The following is an 18,021-nucleotide window of genomic DNA, read 5'->3' on the forward strand; positions in this document are numbered from 1 at the left end:
TTCTACCAAAGGCAATTTATAGATTCAATGCAATCCCCATCAAGGTCCCATCAAAATTCTTCACAGATCTTGAGAGGACAATAATCAACTTTATATGGAAAAACAAAAAACCCAGGATAGCCAAAACAATCTTATACAATAAAGGAACTTCGAGAGGCATTACCATCCTTGTCTTCAAACTCTATTACAGAGCTACAGTAATGAAAACAGTGTGGTATTGGCTTAAAAACAGAGAAGTTGGTCAATGGAATCATATAGAAGACCCGGTTTTTAACCCACAAACCTATGAACACCTTATTTTCAATAAAGGAGCTAAAAGTATACAATGGAAGAAAGAAAGCATCTTCAACAAATGGTGCTGGCACAAATGGATGTCAACCTGTAGAAGAACGAAAATAGACCCATATCTATCACCATTCACAAAACTCAAGTCCAAATGGATCAAAGACCGCAATATCAATCTGAACACACTGAACCTGATAGAAGAGAAAGTGGGACGTACCATACAACAGATGGGCACAGGAGATCGCTTCCTATGTATAACCCCAGCAGCACAGACATTAAGGGCAACATTGAATAAATGGGACCTACTGAAACTGAGAACCTTCTGCAAAGCAAAGGACACTGTCACTAAGACAAAAAGGCAACCCGCTGACTGGGAGAAGATCTTCACCAACCCCACAACAGACAAAGGTCTGATCTCTATAATATATAAAGAACTCAAGAAACTAGACTTTAAAATGCTAATTAACCCAATTAAAAAATGGGGCACTGAACTGAACAGAGAATTCTCAACAGAAGAAGTTCAAATGGCCAAAAGACACTTAAGGTCATGCTCAACCTCCTTAGCGATCAGGGAAATGCAAATCAAAACAACTTTGAGATATCATCTTACAACTGTCAGAATGGCTAAAGTCAAAAACACCAATGATAGCCTTTGCTTTAGAGGTTGTGGAGGAAGGGGTACCCTCATCCATTGCTGGTGGCAATGCAAACTTGTACAACCACTTTGGAAAGCAGTGTGGCGGTTTCTCAGGAAATTCGGGATCAACCTACCCCTGGACCCAGCAATGCCACTCTTGGGAATATACCCAAGAGATGCCCGATCATATGACAAGGGCATTTTTTCAACTATGTTCATAGCAGCATTATTTTTAATAGCCCGATCATGGAAACAACCTAGATGTCCTTCAATGGAAGAATGGATGAAGAAAGTGTGGAATACATACACATTAGAATACTACTCAGCGGTAATAAACAATGACTTCTCGAATTTTGCATGCAAATGGATGGAAATAAATTAACCCATATTTACTAATCTGTGTATCACCATGAGGATGTGGCTTACTGTTAAGGTTCTGGGACATCTTTCTCCTTTGGCAGCTCCATGGCATCACCCTGACCCTGCCACCTCTCTATATATATCTCTTCCAGCCTGGCTATGTTCTGTCCTTCCATAGGCCAAAGCAGCTTTATTAGCCATTAAAAGAAACACATATGCAGAAGGATATCCCACATCTAATTTTATAATATCAAATATCTAGACAGTGAAGGAAAGAAAAAGCAATTTTCTCATATAGTAAATTGTATTAAATGCTTTTATCACAGTTGTAAACAAATACCTACCTTAAGTACTTAGGAGAAGAATAATGCATTTAACCTAACTATGTTAAAAGTGCAATTCCATTGGAGTGAAGAAAGCATCATGACATATAGGAAGTAAAGAGTGATGCATCAAGCATTGCTGTTATGGAAAAGTAAAGTTCACAATGCTTCTAAAAATATAGGTTAAAAGGAATGATTTGAATTACATTCATTATGTGATTTTTTTTAAGTAGATGAAAATAAAATAGAAGAGGATGTGTTTGAGCGGAAGAGAATAAAGTAAAGACTTGTGGTATCCCTGCCTAGAACATTATTACCTTATAAGTCACTCAATGAAAAAAAAAATAAAAGGACACCTGTAAAATGCTTTTCTAGCCATGCAGAATTAAGTAATCACACAGAAACTATATTAATTACAACATTGTTTGGTCAACGACGAAGGTGTATTTCTAGCTAGCTTAACCCATTTTCTTTACTCTGTGTATCCCCATGAGGCTATGGCTTACTGGTAAGTTTCTGGAATTTTTCTCTTTTGGCACATACATAGTGTCTACCTGTCTACAACTTCTTTCTTCCTCTATCTCTGCTTGGATTTCCTGCCTCACTCTATTCTAACCTGCTATAGGCTAAAGCAGCTTCTTTATTAACCAATGGTATTAAAACATATTCACAGCATACAAGGAGAATCCCACGTCACAAACCATTGTGATATGCAATGAGCTGGTTATTTCAAAGTCTATAAAATTAGAAAAATTGCCTAGATATGATATATATCAATTGTATCTGGCGAGTGCATATATTAAATGACAAAAATTGAGTACCCTGAAGATAAGGAGTTTAGAGAAATCATGTAGATAAATGTCAAGACTTGAGATGCAGATTAAGGTTATAAAACAAACCAAAACTTAAAGAAATGTTAGTTATTTCTTTTAGTAATTAAATATATGAGTACTATGATATTACAAGGAATCAGATGGGCTAACTGAATATCTTCATCTCTCCCACTACTCCTCCAAATTCAATCTCTGCTCTCACCACCAACTCTGTAGTGGACTACCCACCACAGATTCCATTTCTTCTCTTCCCATCTCCTCTAGATCATACATCAAAACTTCCTCTCCACTAATCCCTTTGTCTCAGCCAAAAACTCCAACAGGCATTCCTAGTAACCCATCGTTCAGTTCAGCCAGAAAAGGACACAGGCCGGGGGAAGAATTAGACATGTTTCAGATCTACACTGTCCTTCCTTTTCTCATAACATAATTCCCCAGTCTAATTCCTAGATTATTAGCAGAATACCTGCTGTGTCCTCTCCTCACTCTCTGCCCCATTCACAGAGAGCTAAGTAGATCCTGGTGGAATATAGTATTATCCTCATTCCTGACAACCTCATCATTTTCCTATCTTAGGTATTGACTATTTTTAAATGTCAGTGCCAAATACCCAGAAACACATTTTACACAAACTCACAATGGCCAAATCAAGCAGGATATCAGAAAAATATGCTGCCTACCAACAAACAGTCAGCACATACTCCTATGAAGAAGAGAAGGCAACAGAAAGCAAAGAACAAAATACCCACCCAAAAAAAGAGACCAGATAACAGCATCTAGAATGATAGATATCTAGACACTAAAATCAAAACACAATCAATATCAGCCAGGACAATATGCCTCCACTAGAGCCCAGCAAAACTAGCACTATTGGTCTTGAGGATTGTGACATAGCTGAAGAACAAGACAAAGTTCATAATATAAGCTTTATGAATCTGCTTGAGATTCTTAAAGAGGAAATGAATAGATACCTTGAAGAAATTTACAAAAACCAAGAAAGTAGTGGAAAGAAATGAATAAAACAGTTTCAGAACTGAAAGTGAAAATAGAATTATTAAGACAGCTCAGAGAAATCTGGAAATGAAAAATTTAGAAACTTGAACAGGAATTTCAGAGGCAAGGCTTGCTAACAGAATATAAGGCATAGAGGATAGAATCTCATGCATTGAAGACATGAAAGGATAAATGAATACTTTGGTCAAAGAAAATGTTATATCTTAAAAATCCTGACACAAAACATCCACTAACTCGATCACACTATTAAAAATCCAAATCTAAGAATAATAGGAATAGAATGAGAAGAAATCCAGGTAAGGTATATTGAACCATCTCTGAATCATTAAGATAAAGCCTACATGGTCTTTTTGATGTGTTCTTGGATTTAGTTCACAAATGTTTAGTTTTTAAGTAAGAAATAACAGAGAATGGGGTAGGGAAGATGACTCAATTGGTAAAGGCAGTTGTACCAAATCTGGTAACTTTTCATAAAGGTCTATTTCATGTAAAGAAAAATGTACACCATCTTAGTTTAGATATTTAAAACTTGGAGTCTTTGAATGACAGAAATAAGTATTTTGAGAATTCAGCAGAAAGGGAAAATGACAGTTTATTCATTGGAGAGCATAACAGAGAATTATAGTGATAAGAATTTGGGAAAAGATAATCACTAAACTCATATATATATATATATATATATATATATATCCTTATATATGATCCTCATATATATAATCCTTAGACTATTATGATAAAAAAACAGAAAAAGAAATTAAAGTTTTAGCAAAATTTGGGAGGAAAGAAGCAGAAGTAGTATTATTAGTAATGATTTATGATGAGTTTTAGTTGATTTGTTGTCTTTATTTCTGAACTTTTCAAACTTTGTAACAAGAGCATAGTCTTAAGTTTATACTGTAACACAAAAATATATCTTTAGGAAAATTCAATATTGCAATTATTTTCCAATACATTTAGGAAGATTATTGTTATTTATTTAGGTATAATTCCATAATTTTCTTCTTCCCATAAACATTCCATTCCTCTCATACCATCCATTTAAATTGATGGTATCTTTTTCTTTAATTATTTTTGTACCATATTGGTCTCTTCTACTTTACTTCATCTTTTCTGTCTTCATGAATACTATACTCAAACTGTCCAGTCCTCTACCTAGACCTTGCATTCACTTTAGTGACCCAAGTGACCCTCGGAAGAGAAACAGTTCAGCTCCCTCTCTTTTGTATATCTTCAAACCTCCAAGCCCAACATTCTACTGCCCTAGTAGGCCTATAGTAGACTAAGAAAATATATTTAAAGGTACAACCAATCACTTACTTCCAATGCTAAGTTTTGGGGGAACAAAATAAACAATGAGGAAAAACCTAGAAAATTGTCTTCCCCAGAAGTCACCAATTCCATAGTAAGGAATTCTAAGGAAAAGATTTAAAATAAAAACAATTATAAAAATGTTTTAAGAGTTTTAAAGATTTAGACTAGACACAAGTCAACAGAGAACCAGCCCTTTCAAACATACATGTAGGTAGCATTCTATATACTCAACAGGTTTTATTTAGAAATAAAAATGTAGTTACATACATGAAAGTAAAAACAACTTTAAAAACAAAAAAAAAAAAGAGTCCAAGAATTTGAAGGAGAGTAGGGATATATGTGAAACCTTGGCGAGAGAAAGGGGAAGTAAGAAATGTAATAAAAATTTAATCTCAAAAGTAAAAATTAAATAGTGCCTTAGAAAGACATGATGGGGAAACAAGTATTCCAAAGGAACTGGACCAGGAGACAAGCAGGTCTCATTATTCTAACATCTGACAAAATAGACTTGAAGCTGAAACTAATCAAAAGAGATGAAGGAAACTATTTCATTCTGATCAAGAGAAGAATCTTCCCAGGATAATATACAAATTCAAAGTATATATGCACCAAACTCAGGTATGCTGTATTTCATAAAATAAGCACCATTAAGAAAAAATTACAACTAAAGATTTTTAAATTATTCCATAAAATAAAATGAAGGAAATATTACTCTCATATCAAAACCAGGAAAAGACACAATAAAAAGGTAACTATAGAATAAACTCTTTGATTAACATAGACATAAAACTTTCAACAAAATCCTTGAAAACCAAAGACAGGTACAAATTAATAGTATCATTCACCTTCACCAGGTTGGCTTTATAGCATAGATAGATTTTTTAACCTAGAATTTTGAACTTAAGTAAGTCCTTTCTCCTGTATGTTGCTTTTTATCACAATATTTTTTCAGTGAAAAAGAAATTACACTAAGACAGACTTTCATAATGAAAGCATTCACACACTAGCAGGAGGAAAGGAAGAAGACAGGAAAAGGAAGCCCATATTCATGAGCTGTCTAATGGATATTGTTAAATGACCATCCTACCAAAAGTAATTTACAGGTTCATTGAAACACAAACAAAGTATGAATGTTATTCTTCCTAGAAATAGAATAACTAATCTTAAAACTAATATGAAAAAGCAACTGACCCAAGACAACTATAGAAATGCTCAGCAAAAAAGCAAAATGCTAGAGGTTTTACCCTTTCAAATTTCAAGTTATACGACTGTGGCTTGGAAATCAAAACAACATGACCTAGGTACAAAACTCAATTCAAGCCTGGTGGTGGTGGCACATGCCTTTAATTCCAGCCTTCAGAAGGCAGAGGTAAGCAGGTCCCTGTGAGTTTGAGGCCAGCCTGGTCTACAAGAGCTAGTTCTAGGACAGGCTCCAAGCCTACAGAGAAAACCTGTCTCAAAAAAACCAAAGGAAAAAAAAACCACCACCAACAACCAAGTGAACAAACAAACAAAACTGAGATCCATAGATCTGTTGAATAGACTAGAGGACCCAGGTTTTACCTCAAGTAATCATAGCCACCTGATTTTAGACAAAGATACAAAAACTATATACTGGAAGAAAGGCAACATTCCCCAACAAACCATGAGAAAACTGGATAGTCACATGCCAAAATTTATACTCAGACCATTGCCTCTGACCCCATATAAAAATAATCTCCCAATTGATTGAAGATCTCAACATAAGCTCTAAAATTCTAAAATTGCTAGAAAATTGAAAATACCCTAGCATATAGATATGTGTAAGGGCCTTCAAAAGAAGACTGATCACTTAGGATATTAGGCCAATAATATACAAATGGGACCTCATGAAATGAAAAAGCCTTCTGTTATAGCAAAGAAAACAGTCAACTGGTTGAAGAACCTGACTACGTAATGCTAGAAAAAAATCTTTGCCATATGTGTGTGTGTGTGTGTGTGTATGACAAAGAATTAATACATACAAAAACTCAAAAATTTCCAAAAAAAACTAATCAAATAATGACTATAGTAATAACTATAGATCTGAACACAGAATTCCAAAAGGAGAACTCCAAAAATAAGCACTTTCAATGTATTTAATATCATTACTTGAATGAGATATACAAATTAAGACTACTTTGAAATGTAAAATCATTCAGAATGGTTACCTAAAAGAACTTAAATGACATCAAATGATGATGATCTTATATAAAAGAAGAATCCTTCCTTATTCAGTATTGTTTGGAGTGTAGCCAGGTACAACCACTGCAGAAATTAAAGCAGAAAGTACTCAAGATTCTAGACACACATGACTATCTCATCCATGTTCACTGTCTTTTTTTTTTTCACAAAAGCTAAGAAGGGTAAGCTGTCTTGTTGTCCTTCAAATAATGAATGGTTGCTGTAGCACATATAATGAAAGTTTGTTAGAGTTTGTTAGGCTTTTAAGAAAAATGAAATTATAAAATTTGTGGGTAAATGAATGAAACTGGAAGAATTAGATGAGCAAGAAAGCACAGGTATAGACAAACACATCATGTTCTCTTTTATATGTTGATCCTGACTTTAAATCCATAATTTTTGTTTGACCTGGACTAACCTCTAGGAATCAAAAAAACTCTAAGGACACAGATGAGCATAGATGCCTTAAAGAAATGAGGAAATGTGATGGTAGAATGCAAGTAAAGTGCAAGTCAAAATGTGGGATGCTGGGCTTGGAAATGTTCAAAGTGTAAAGAGGTGGGTCTAGGTCAGAAAAATGGTGAACAGAATAAATCATATCCATGTATTAAAAGGAAAGAAGCCTTGTCTAACTAAATTAAAATTGTAATTTATAAAACAAGAGCATTGATAAGAAATACTTTGTCGAGACAAACAACCTATTCCTGCAATCCATGGGGATTTTTAAAGAAAAAGATTTTTTTCTTGCATTGATGATCAAGAACCTAGAGCCCCCTTCAAAGAATATAGACTTTTGCAATTTCATTTGGTTACCCAGAATTAAATGGAAAGGCTCTATTGGTAGAGGTACTACACATAACATTTATATGCTATAGAGAAATCAATTTAGAAAGAAACTGGAGACTTTCTCCATGCCTACTTTTCATATCCAGAAGGTACTGTCCAGACAGCTGGTAGAGAAAAGGCAGCAATAATAACCTTAGTGGCTTGTGTACTCTGTGAACAGCGTGACCAACCAGCCAGTCATAATGTATGCAATCTTATGATCGTGGTACTGCTGTTATGGGTTAACAATCGCTCACTTACTAAATCTGAGGATTCTCTAAAAGAAGATTATCTATGCCAGGTACTGTAAACCTGATCAAATCCCATGGCAGAGGACACAGTATTAAACTGCTTGTAAATACTTATAATTTCTTTTCAAATTTTGGGAATTTCATACATGTCTTCAAAGTATCTTGATTATATTCAATTCTCACTACCTCTTTCTTTCTTGCCCTGCTGTCCCAATGGATCTCCTTTCCAAGTTTACTTCCCTTTAAAAATGTTTATCTCTCTTTAAATTACAACCCAATGAATAAAATTAGTGTTATTCATAATCATATGGTTGTGGGCATAGGCAAATATCGGGAGCTATACTCATTAAAAGAAATGTTTCTGTTCTTCCCAGAAGCTATCCACTGGAGCTATAACTCCTAAAGTATATGTAGTACATCCATAGACCTTTCCTCAACCATGCTAGATCTTTGATCTGGCTTGATTCTTGCAGGACATATGCAGATAGCCACAGCTGCTTGCCATCCACATAATCAAATGTGGTCATGTACTGTAGTAGAATTTCACAGTATTCTTCCATGTCATCTGTCTCTTGCATTCTTTCTACCCCTGCTTGCGTTGATGTTTTCTCAGCCTTGAAAGTGGACAGTTAATATAATGTTCCAACTCCAGGTGAAAAGACATAGTTGCTTATTCTCAATACTTATGAACAGTCAGTCATTAGTCTCTGTACTAAACTCTTCTGACAAAATTTGAAGGGCAGCACAAATCTATGCTAAATATTTACATTGATACATATAGACAGATATTTTTCTAAGAATCATTCATAAATGCTTCTTATGCTGAATTTATGTTTCTACATGGCGCTAAGAAGAATTGATGGAAGAAGAATCCTCGCTATTGTTCAGGAAACATCCAAGAAGGAGGCTCAATGACAATAAAAATACTAGAAAATGGTTAGGAGGCCCACATTCTGGCAAGATACCGCCCTCGAAATGATAAGATCATAGCAACTGCAGATATTTGCACTGGATATGTGCAAAAATGGGTCTGTCAAAAGTCAAAAATAGAAATATGAGTGGGACAGGAGTCTTAACTCTCACTACTGGTGTGTATTTTACAGATGAATTCAGGGGGGAGGAGAGACTGACTGTGTGAGTCATTGTCTTCAGTTGTGTCCACATTGGTGACTGCACCAGGTTACAGGGGATAGTTTAAATTTAATGATTATGCAGAGAGATGAAGTTAAACAATATGAGTCACAAAATAAAATGCCATCTGAGAAAAAAACTATGAGGAAGGAGGTGTAGTTGATTTGAATGGAAGAGAGATAAGAGTGATGTTGGAAAGAGTTTTCAAATGGTATTATACACATATACAAGATGGATAAGCAGATTTATTAATATAAAGTTAAAAAATAATAGTTTGAGTTTCAATAAAATTAAAACAAAAAGTAAAAAAATCACCTGAAAATTATTTTTTCAAGATCATCTTTCATATTGTACTCACATTTAGACTTGTAAATCTCTTACAGGTTTGTGACATACACAAGTGGAAATAATAACAGAGATAACAGGAATATACCAAATCAATATTTGTTAATAAAATTACAAAAGCTTCTTATCACTATAAAACTTGAAAAGAACACAATTTAAATTCAAAGATCTAAGTAGACATTTTATGAAAGAAGTTATAAGAGTGACGAATGAATATAAAACCTAGTATGAATCTAACAGGAAACTGCAATGCAACAACACTGCAGCTTCATTAAGATGGATAGAATAAAAACTGATAATACAATTGAGGAAAGCTAAAGCTGAAACTCTTTCAGGATTGTAGGAGTGCAAAGTAGTACTATCACTTGGGAAAACACTTTGGCAAACACTCAGAATATTGTTGTAAGTTCCAGCAATCTTAATCATGTATTTAACCAACATATTAGCACAAAACACCCTGCATGTTGCTGTTTATAACAGCTTTTTTCATAATGACAACAAGGAGAAAACAATTTAGATGGTCTTAACCAGCCTGTGTATTGCCCAACAATACAAATAAACTATAGATATGTGTAAGAACATGGATGACTCTTGAATATCTTGTACTGAGAGAAACCAATGTGACCAAAGTGCTAAATATTGTATGATTCTATTTAGATTGGATTCTAGAATAGATAAGCTATGTAGATGTAGAAGAGATTCCTGGTTGCTCCGAGTAGGAGAAAAGGAGGGCAGTAAAAGCAATAATTAATGGCTTGGAAACTGAGACTATTTTCCATAATTAAAATGTGTGCTATAAGTCTAAATATTAGGGAAATAATAATTGAAATATGTTTGGACAGAAATAAAAAGTACAATAGGCAAACAGCTTTTCTGTGCAATGCATTGTCATCTTCAAGCTTTATTTTTTGAGAGGAAATATCTTACAAAAATATGCACAAAATGAATTACTGTTTTCACTACACAAACCAGAAAACAAAACTACTTGAAAGTTAAATAGATACTCAGATTTTAGTACAGCTGCAAATTTGGACTATATTGACATCTCCCCATCTGACTGGCCCATACTCTAAGAAAATACCACTACATTTACTATTTCCCTGAAATTTGTTGACATTATTGTTTCTGTTGAATACTTATATAAAATCATCACACTCTGTACTTTAAATATATACAAAACTTATTTTTCAAATATAATTTTAAAAACACTAAGCATTTTACAAGAAATATACTCTGTATATAAAAAGAAAGACACACACACACACATACATATATATCACATGAATATTAGTCCCAAGATGATGACTTGAAATAATAAATTGATACATTTTGCTTATTTTACTAATAAAATACTTATCAGAACATATTCTATACTTTATTTATTGTAGTTAATGTATTTCAGAAAATTAGTTCTTTGTTAGTATATTCTCATATAGAAGTCCTTAAAATTGATTTATAAAAAGGAACTAATATCTCAATATTTCTATTTTTCTATCTTTCTATCATCTATCTATCTATCATCTATCTATCTATCTATCTATCTATCTATCTATCATCTATCTATCTGTCATCTATCTACCAATGTCTGCCTTCCTTAGTTACCTGTGTTGGAGCCCCAGGCCCATAAGATTTCTCCAGTCTATGTTAATATTTATATTTGCATTATTTCTCTTCATGTAGCGTTTTGGTGACACTGCATAGGTATATCTTCCCAAAAATTCTAGAATAGTCAGTTTCACAGATACCCAATACCATTCAGCCCTCAAGTCATATAAACATATATATGTTCAGCATATATAATATTATGCAACATATATATGTGCAACAAATGTTTTTGTAGTAATAATGAATGAAAAATAATCCAGAAGCCAAGAATTTAAGAGAGAGCAATGGCTATATTAATATGAGAGTGAAAGAGGAAAATAAAAGTGAAAATGATATATTTTAACTTTTAAATATCTTTGAAGTAGAAACAGAAGCACCTAAAGTTATGAACCCTTGAAATCACTTAGTAAGAAATCATTTTACTGTGATTTTTATATATTTTTACTGCCCAATACCTATTTATTAATAGTTCCCATCCTACATCTAAAAGTTTAAAGTTTTTTTTTTTCATTCTTGTAGACTCCTCTAGAAGGGTTTTTCATGGGGCATAGATCTGTTTACAATTATTCATTTGTGCATTGCTAATTAAAAATGTGTTTCATTAAACCTGTTAAAGAATACTTAGGGAGAGAATGAACATGGTGAAATTAAGATCCCTAGGCTATAAAATAACTTCAACAGTTGAGTTGCTAAAACTAATGTGGGCAGCAAGAGTGTCAAAAGTATCTATCACTTATCACAGTGTATAAAATGCAAAATAAAGTGTATATGTCAGGTAATGTTAAAGAGAATTTTCCTAATTTAAAACACATATAGGGCTCTGAGTCACTTGGCATCATGTGAATTCATAAAATGTTAGTTCCATAACTACACATAGTATACTTCAGGAAACTTAGTGTTTTTGATTATACAATTTGGTCAGGACTTCAATACTAAAACAACATGTTGATTTTAAATTTTTTAGTACTTAGTGGATATAACTCTTTGAATCATTATACTTTAAGAATGAGTTAATATCATTATCTTTGTTTTAGTCCATGGATAAATTCTACAATAGTCAGATTCCCCTCTGACTGATTAGTATGTTCTTTATCCATTTTGTAATACCTTTTTAAAGTTAGTCTTTTTTTATTAAAAATAGACTATTTTCTTTTACAATATATCCTGATTTTTGTTTTTCCACACTACTTTTCTCAGTTCTTCCTGACCTTTACTCCAAATATAGAAAATTGTCCCATAAAATGTCCCCCTCTTTAAAAAAAAATCCATAGTCCATTTTGGGGGAATGTGGGCATAGTTTTCCAGGCTACTTCCTGCTGTTTGGGGGCACTGATAATTTTATGGGGACCTAAAGAAAATTTCGAATTATGATCAATCCTGACGGGAGTATCCTATGAGTCTCGATCCTCTCAGGCAGCATTCTTGAGTCTATTCTGGGTGTAGAATTCAGACATCCAGCTCATCTGTTCCTACCGGAGATTTCTCAGATGGTCTTCATTGATCAAACCTGATTTTTCTTAACACAGAGTCTATCCACAGCCTCATATTTCCTGTGGAAACAGAAGCAAAATTTCTTCTCTAAAGTAACATACCTTTTGTCTTCAGTTTTGAAGTAAGGACATTTTCAAAACGCCTATCTTGGATTAATTTAGCAACATTTATAAACACATATTCTTTTTAGCAGCTGTTGTTTATTCTTTAGCCTTCAAAATGTTCAAAAGAGCATAATAACATACAATATTCAGATTCTCTGTGTATTTTCCATCTTTATGTAGCTTTACTTTAACCTTTATTTCTTTTATTTTTACTTTTACTTTTTAAGACAGGTTCTCTGTATAACTCTGGCTGTTCTGGAACTCCTTCTATAGATCAGGCTGTGTTTGAACTCACAGAGATCTACCTGCCTCTGCCTCCCAAGTGCTGGGATTAAAGGTGTATGCCACCACACCTTAAATTCACAGAGGTCTTTCTGCCTCTGCCTCCCAGGCATTGGGATTAAAGGTGTGTGCTACAAACACTTTGAACTCACAGAGCTCTATCTCTCTGCCTCCCAAATGTTGGGATTAAAAGTGTATGCCACTACACCTTGAACTCACAGAGGTCTGTCTGCCTCTGTCTCCCAAGTTTGGGGATTAAAGGTATGTGCCACCAAACCCAACTATTTTCTTTCTTTTTTTTTATTTTAAGGATGTTAACCATTTTTTCCAAAGCCTGCATATATTTTAAAAACAAACTGTAAAGCATTTAGAGGTTTTCTTCATCTTTGAATCTCTCTTTACTGTATATCTCTATTTTTCTGACCACATTAGTCTTTAATTTGCTAAGCAATATGGGTAGGACTAAAGCTGTGGCTTTGATGGCTGGATCCAGCCCATTCCTTAGCTCTCTGAGATTCCAGTCTCATGGCAAAAGTACTGGCTGGAGCCATGTTTATTGCCACAACTCTATGGAGTTTCAAGGTCTCTGCCACCACCAATAACCCTGTGGTCAGCTGTAGGGATAAGTCCCACCCCTTAGGGGGCATGTTCACCTCAGGCTAAAGTTTTCCTATAAATTTGGCAAGCATGCTCCCAGCGCTCGCTTCTGCTTTCCTGGTCTCCGCGGGAACGGTGGTTCTGTAAGTCTATTCCTCCATTAAAGCTGTCTATGTTTTGACAATCTCTCTGCATTCGCTTACGCCATTACGTTTTGCCGTCCAACGTCAGGCTATTTTGCCCCCAACACAAGCACGTAGCCTGCTAGCTAACACAGCACGCTCCCCGGTGTCATTTTCTTAGTTTGTGACTCAGGCCCCAGGGCTGAGTCCGAGATGCACTGGAAGGCCCATAATATCCAGAGAGGCAGGCGGATCTCTGTGAGTTCAAGGCCGGCGGTGTAAGCATATGCCTTTAATCCCAGCACTCCTGAGGCAAAGGCAAGCAGATCTCTGTGAGTTCGAGGCCAACCTGGTCTACAAGAGCTAGTTCCAAGACAGGCTCCAAAACCACAGAGACCACCACCGGCAGGAACCAGTCGTTGCAGGTAAGAGAAAAAAATTTTCTTTTATAATTAAAATGTCTGAACACGTTACCATTCAAGAATTTAACAGTTTTTTTTAGTTGTACCATGTGGGAGATTTTACAAGAGGTGTCTATAACCCCACCTCTATGGATCTTTCTGGGATTCGTAGTTTTCCTTGGCACTATATGGTTTGATAATAGAAATATGATAAAGTCTTTACGAGCAGAGGTTGCACGCTTAAAAACAATTGAGAATGACAACAATCTTCTCAAGAATCAGTTTGAAGTTCTCCAGGAGGAGAACAGATCTTTGTTTAACATGACTCGATCAACTGAGGAAAATTTAAAAAAGGTACAGACTGATATTAAGGAGAAATTCATTACTATGGAAGAGGGAACAGCTGATTTGGATCGTAAGCTCCAGTCCCTTTCTGTAGGAACTGAAACATTAGTGGCTGATATTAAGGAGAAACTCATTACTATGGAAGAGGGAACAGCTGATTTGGGTTGTAAGCTTCAGTCCCTTTCTGTAGGAACTGAAATAGTAACTGAGAGAATCAAAACTGCTGAATGTGACTATCGGATTTTGTCTAAAGCTTATGACAGATTGGCAGAAAGATTGTCAATACAAGAAGGCACGGTTTATGCCATAAAAATTATGTCCAAAGATGAGAACTTATCTCTAATGGACAAACTTCATACTTTAGAATCCTCAATGAAGGCTTTGGAACATAATTCTGGACAGGAGATACAGACATTGCAGAAGGCAATGGTGAATAGAATTGAAAAGATTGAGGAATTTCTAAATTCTGATGAAGAAGAACAAACGGTAGAAAGGCAAATTTTAACTACATCTGTGGGTAAATCCCTCCGGGACAATTTCCACAAATCTCTACCTACAGCTCTACCTGCCTTTCCAGTAATAACAACAGAGAAGGTGATTGGTTCCAGAAACCCTAGGGTCATTAAGGAAGATACATGGGAGCATGTCCGTATGAATGATCTCAAAGAAATTAAACAGGCTGTCATGACTTTCGGGATGCATTCCTCTTTTGTTAAAGAGATGCTAAAGTCTTGGGCATCCACAAGCAGAGCTACGCCATTGGACTGGCTCCAGCTGAGCTCTGCAGTCCTTGAGAGTGGGCCGCACTTAAAATGGAAATGCTTGTTCAGGCAAGAGGCTAGACTTTTAGAACAGCAAGAAAAGGCGAAGGGAAGTGACATCTCCCTAGATAAAATTCTAGGTGAAGGACGCTTTTCTGACCCTCAGGAACAAGCTAATTTGGACGAAAACACACTCTCCATATGCACTACAGCAGCCTTAAGGGCTTGGGACAGGGTACAAGACCCAGGACAGAGAATGGAATCATTTGTCACAATTAAACAAGGTCTGAGAGAACCTTTTAGTGATTTTTTACAAAGACTTACTAAGGCTGTGCAAATAGGGATACCTGACCCTGACGCAAGACGTATAATGATTGAGTCTTTGGCTTATGAAAATGCAAATGTGGAATGCAAAAAGATTTTGGGGCCTTTAAGGTTCAGATCAGCACCCTTGGAAGAATGGGTCTTGCATACACTGGATGTTGATACATTTGATTATGGCACTGAAGCATGGGTAGAAGAAGCAATTTCCAATGGTAAAAGGAGACACCAGAATACCAAATGTTTTAATTGTGGCAAAATGGGTCATATGAAAAGGAATTGTAAACAACGGATCTTCAGAAATAATAATAATGCATCTTCTAGAAATAACAGAAATAGGAGGACTCAGCCTTCAGGTTTATGTAGAAGATGTGGAAAAGGTAGACATTGGACGAATGAATGCAGGTCTACAAGAGATAGACAAGGCAACCTGATACAGACGGGAAACGTGAGAGGGGGGGCCTCACAGGCCCCCATGGCAAACATGGTTCAGTCATTTCCAGTTTCTGCAGAGAACGTGCCTCGTCAGGACAATTAGGAAACCTCATGCCTACTGTTACAAACGATAATGAGCAGAAAGATGAGTTACGTGTGTTTTGGCAAACTTCTATAAATGATCAAAGACCTAAGCTGAGAGTGTGTGTAAATGGCATTTTTATTACTGGCCTGCTGGACACAGGTGCTGATGTAAGTATCATTACCCCAGAATCTTGGCATCCGTATTGGCCTCTTCAGAATGTAAATGTTCAGCTCCTGGGAATTGGAACCCTATCTCGAGTAAGACAGAGCACAAGATGGGTTGAATGTATAGGGCCTGAGGGACAAATAGGAAAATTAAGGCCATATGTAGCCAATATTGCAATGAATTTATGGGGTCGTGACCTATTACAACAATGGAATACCCAAATTAACATTCCTGCTACTTCTAGAGCCTATATTTCTGAGAATAATATTAAAAGATATTACAAACGGAGAAAACCGGCCATTCGGGCCATACAAGAACAAGTAATTGAAGCCCCTTCAGAGATACCAACAGCCTTGCCTCTAAAATGGTTGACTGAGAAACCAATATGGACAAAGCAATGGCCTCTAGCTGAGGAAAAGTTACAGGCTTTAGAACAGCTGGTACAAGAGCAATTAGATGCTGGACATATAGAAGAATCTACCAGCCCTTGGAATTCTCCTGTATTTGTGGTTAAGAAAAAATCAGGTAAATGGAGAATGGTGACAGATCTCAGAGCTATCAACAAGGTTATTCAACCTATGGGTCCTCTGCAATCTGGAATCCCTTTGCCCTCTTTATTACCAAAAGGATGGCCTCTTATAGTTATTGATTTAAAGGATTGTTTTTTCACCATACCTTTACAAAAAGAAGATAGAGAAAAATTTGCCTTCACGGTGCCTACTTACAACAATTCTCAACCTTCCAAGAGGTACCACTGGGCCGTCCTCCCCCAGGGTATGTTAAATAGCCCCTCCTTGTGCCAATATTTTGTGAACCAACCATTGCAAATAATACGCAAGAAATTTCCCAAATCTATAATATACCACTACATGGACGACATCTTGTTATCCGATTCAAACATGGATACCTTGAACAGACTGTTTGAAGAAATAAAGATACTTTTACCTAAATGGGGATTGCAAATTGCTCCTGAGAAGATACAGAAGGGAGATTCTGTTAATTATTTAGGTTATAAAATAGGTTTGCAAAAAATTAAGACACAAAAGGCACAAATTAGGAGAGATCGCCTACAGACTCTTAATGACTTTCAAAGACTGTTAGGAGACATTTCCAGTCTACGACCAGCTGTTGGGATAACACCTGATCTAATAATTCATTTGAACAAAACCTTGGAAGGTGATAAAGACTTAAACAGTCCCAGAGAATTAACAGCTGAAGCAGAAAAGGAACTGACAATAATTGAGGAAAAATTACAACAGGCACATGTGGACAGGGTGAATCCAGAGCTCGATTGTATTCTCGTCATATTACCATCCAAAATTTCTCCTACAGGAATTTTAATGCAGAGAGATGATATTATCTTGGAATGGATCTTTTTACCACATAAACCAAGTAAAAAACTGAAAACTTATGTGGAAAAAGTCTCTGAGTTAATTATAAAAGGCAAGCTGAGACTTCGTCAACTAGCAGGCATAGACCCAGCAGAAATTATAGTGCCTTTCACTGCTGATGAACTAAAGAAATTATGGGAAGATAATGAAACATGGCAAAGAGCTTGTGCTAATTTTTTGGGAGACATTAATAACAACTATCCAAAAAGCAAGAGGCTTAACTTCATAAAGAGAACTTCTTGGATCCTTCCTCGAATCGTCCGTGATGCTCCAATAACTGGAGCCCGTACATTCTATACTGATGCCAATAAAACAGGGAAGGCAGGTTACAAATCGGAAGACTTGGGTAAGGTGGAACAAAGTCCTTATGATTCTGTCCAGAAGGCAGAATTATATGCC

This window comes from Alexandromys fortis, unplaced genomic scaffold (assembly GCF_014885135.2).
Source record: "Alexandromys fortis isolate MF-2015 unplaced genomic scaffold, M_Fortis_MF-2015_v1.1 scaffold_241, whole genome shotgun sequence".
Taxonomy (NCBI): domain Eukaryota; kingdom Metazoa; phylum Chordata; class Mammalia; order Rodentia; family Cricetidae; genus Alexandromys; species Alexandromys fortis.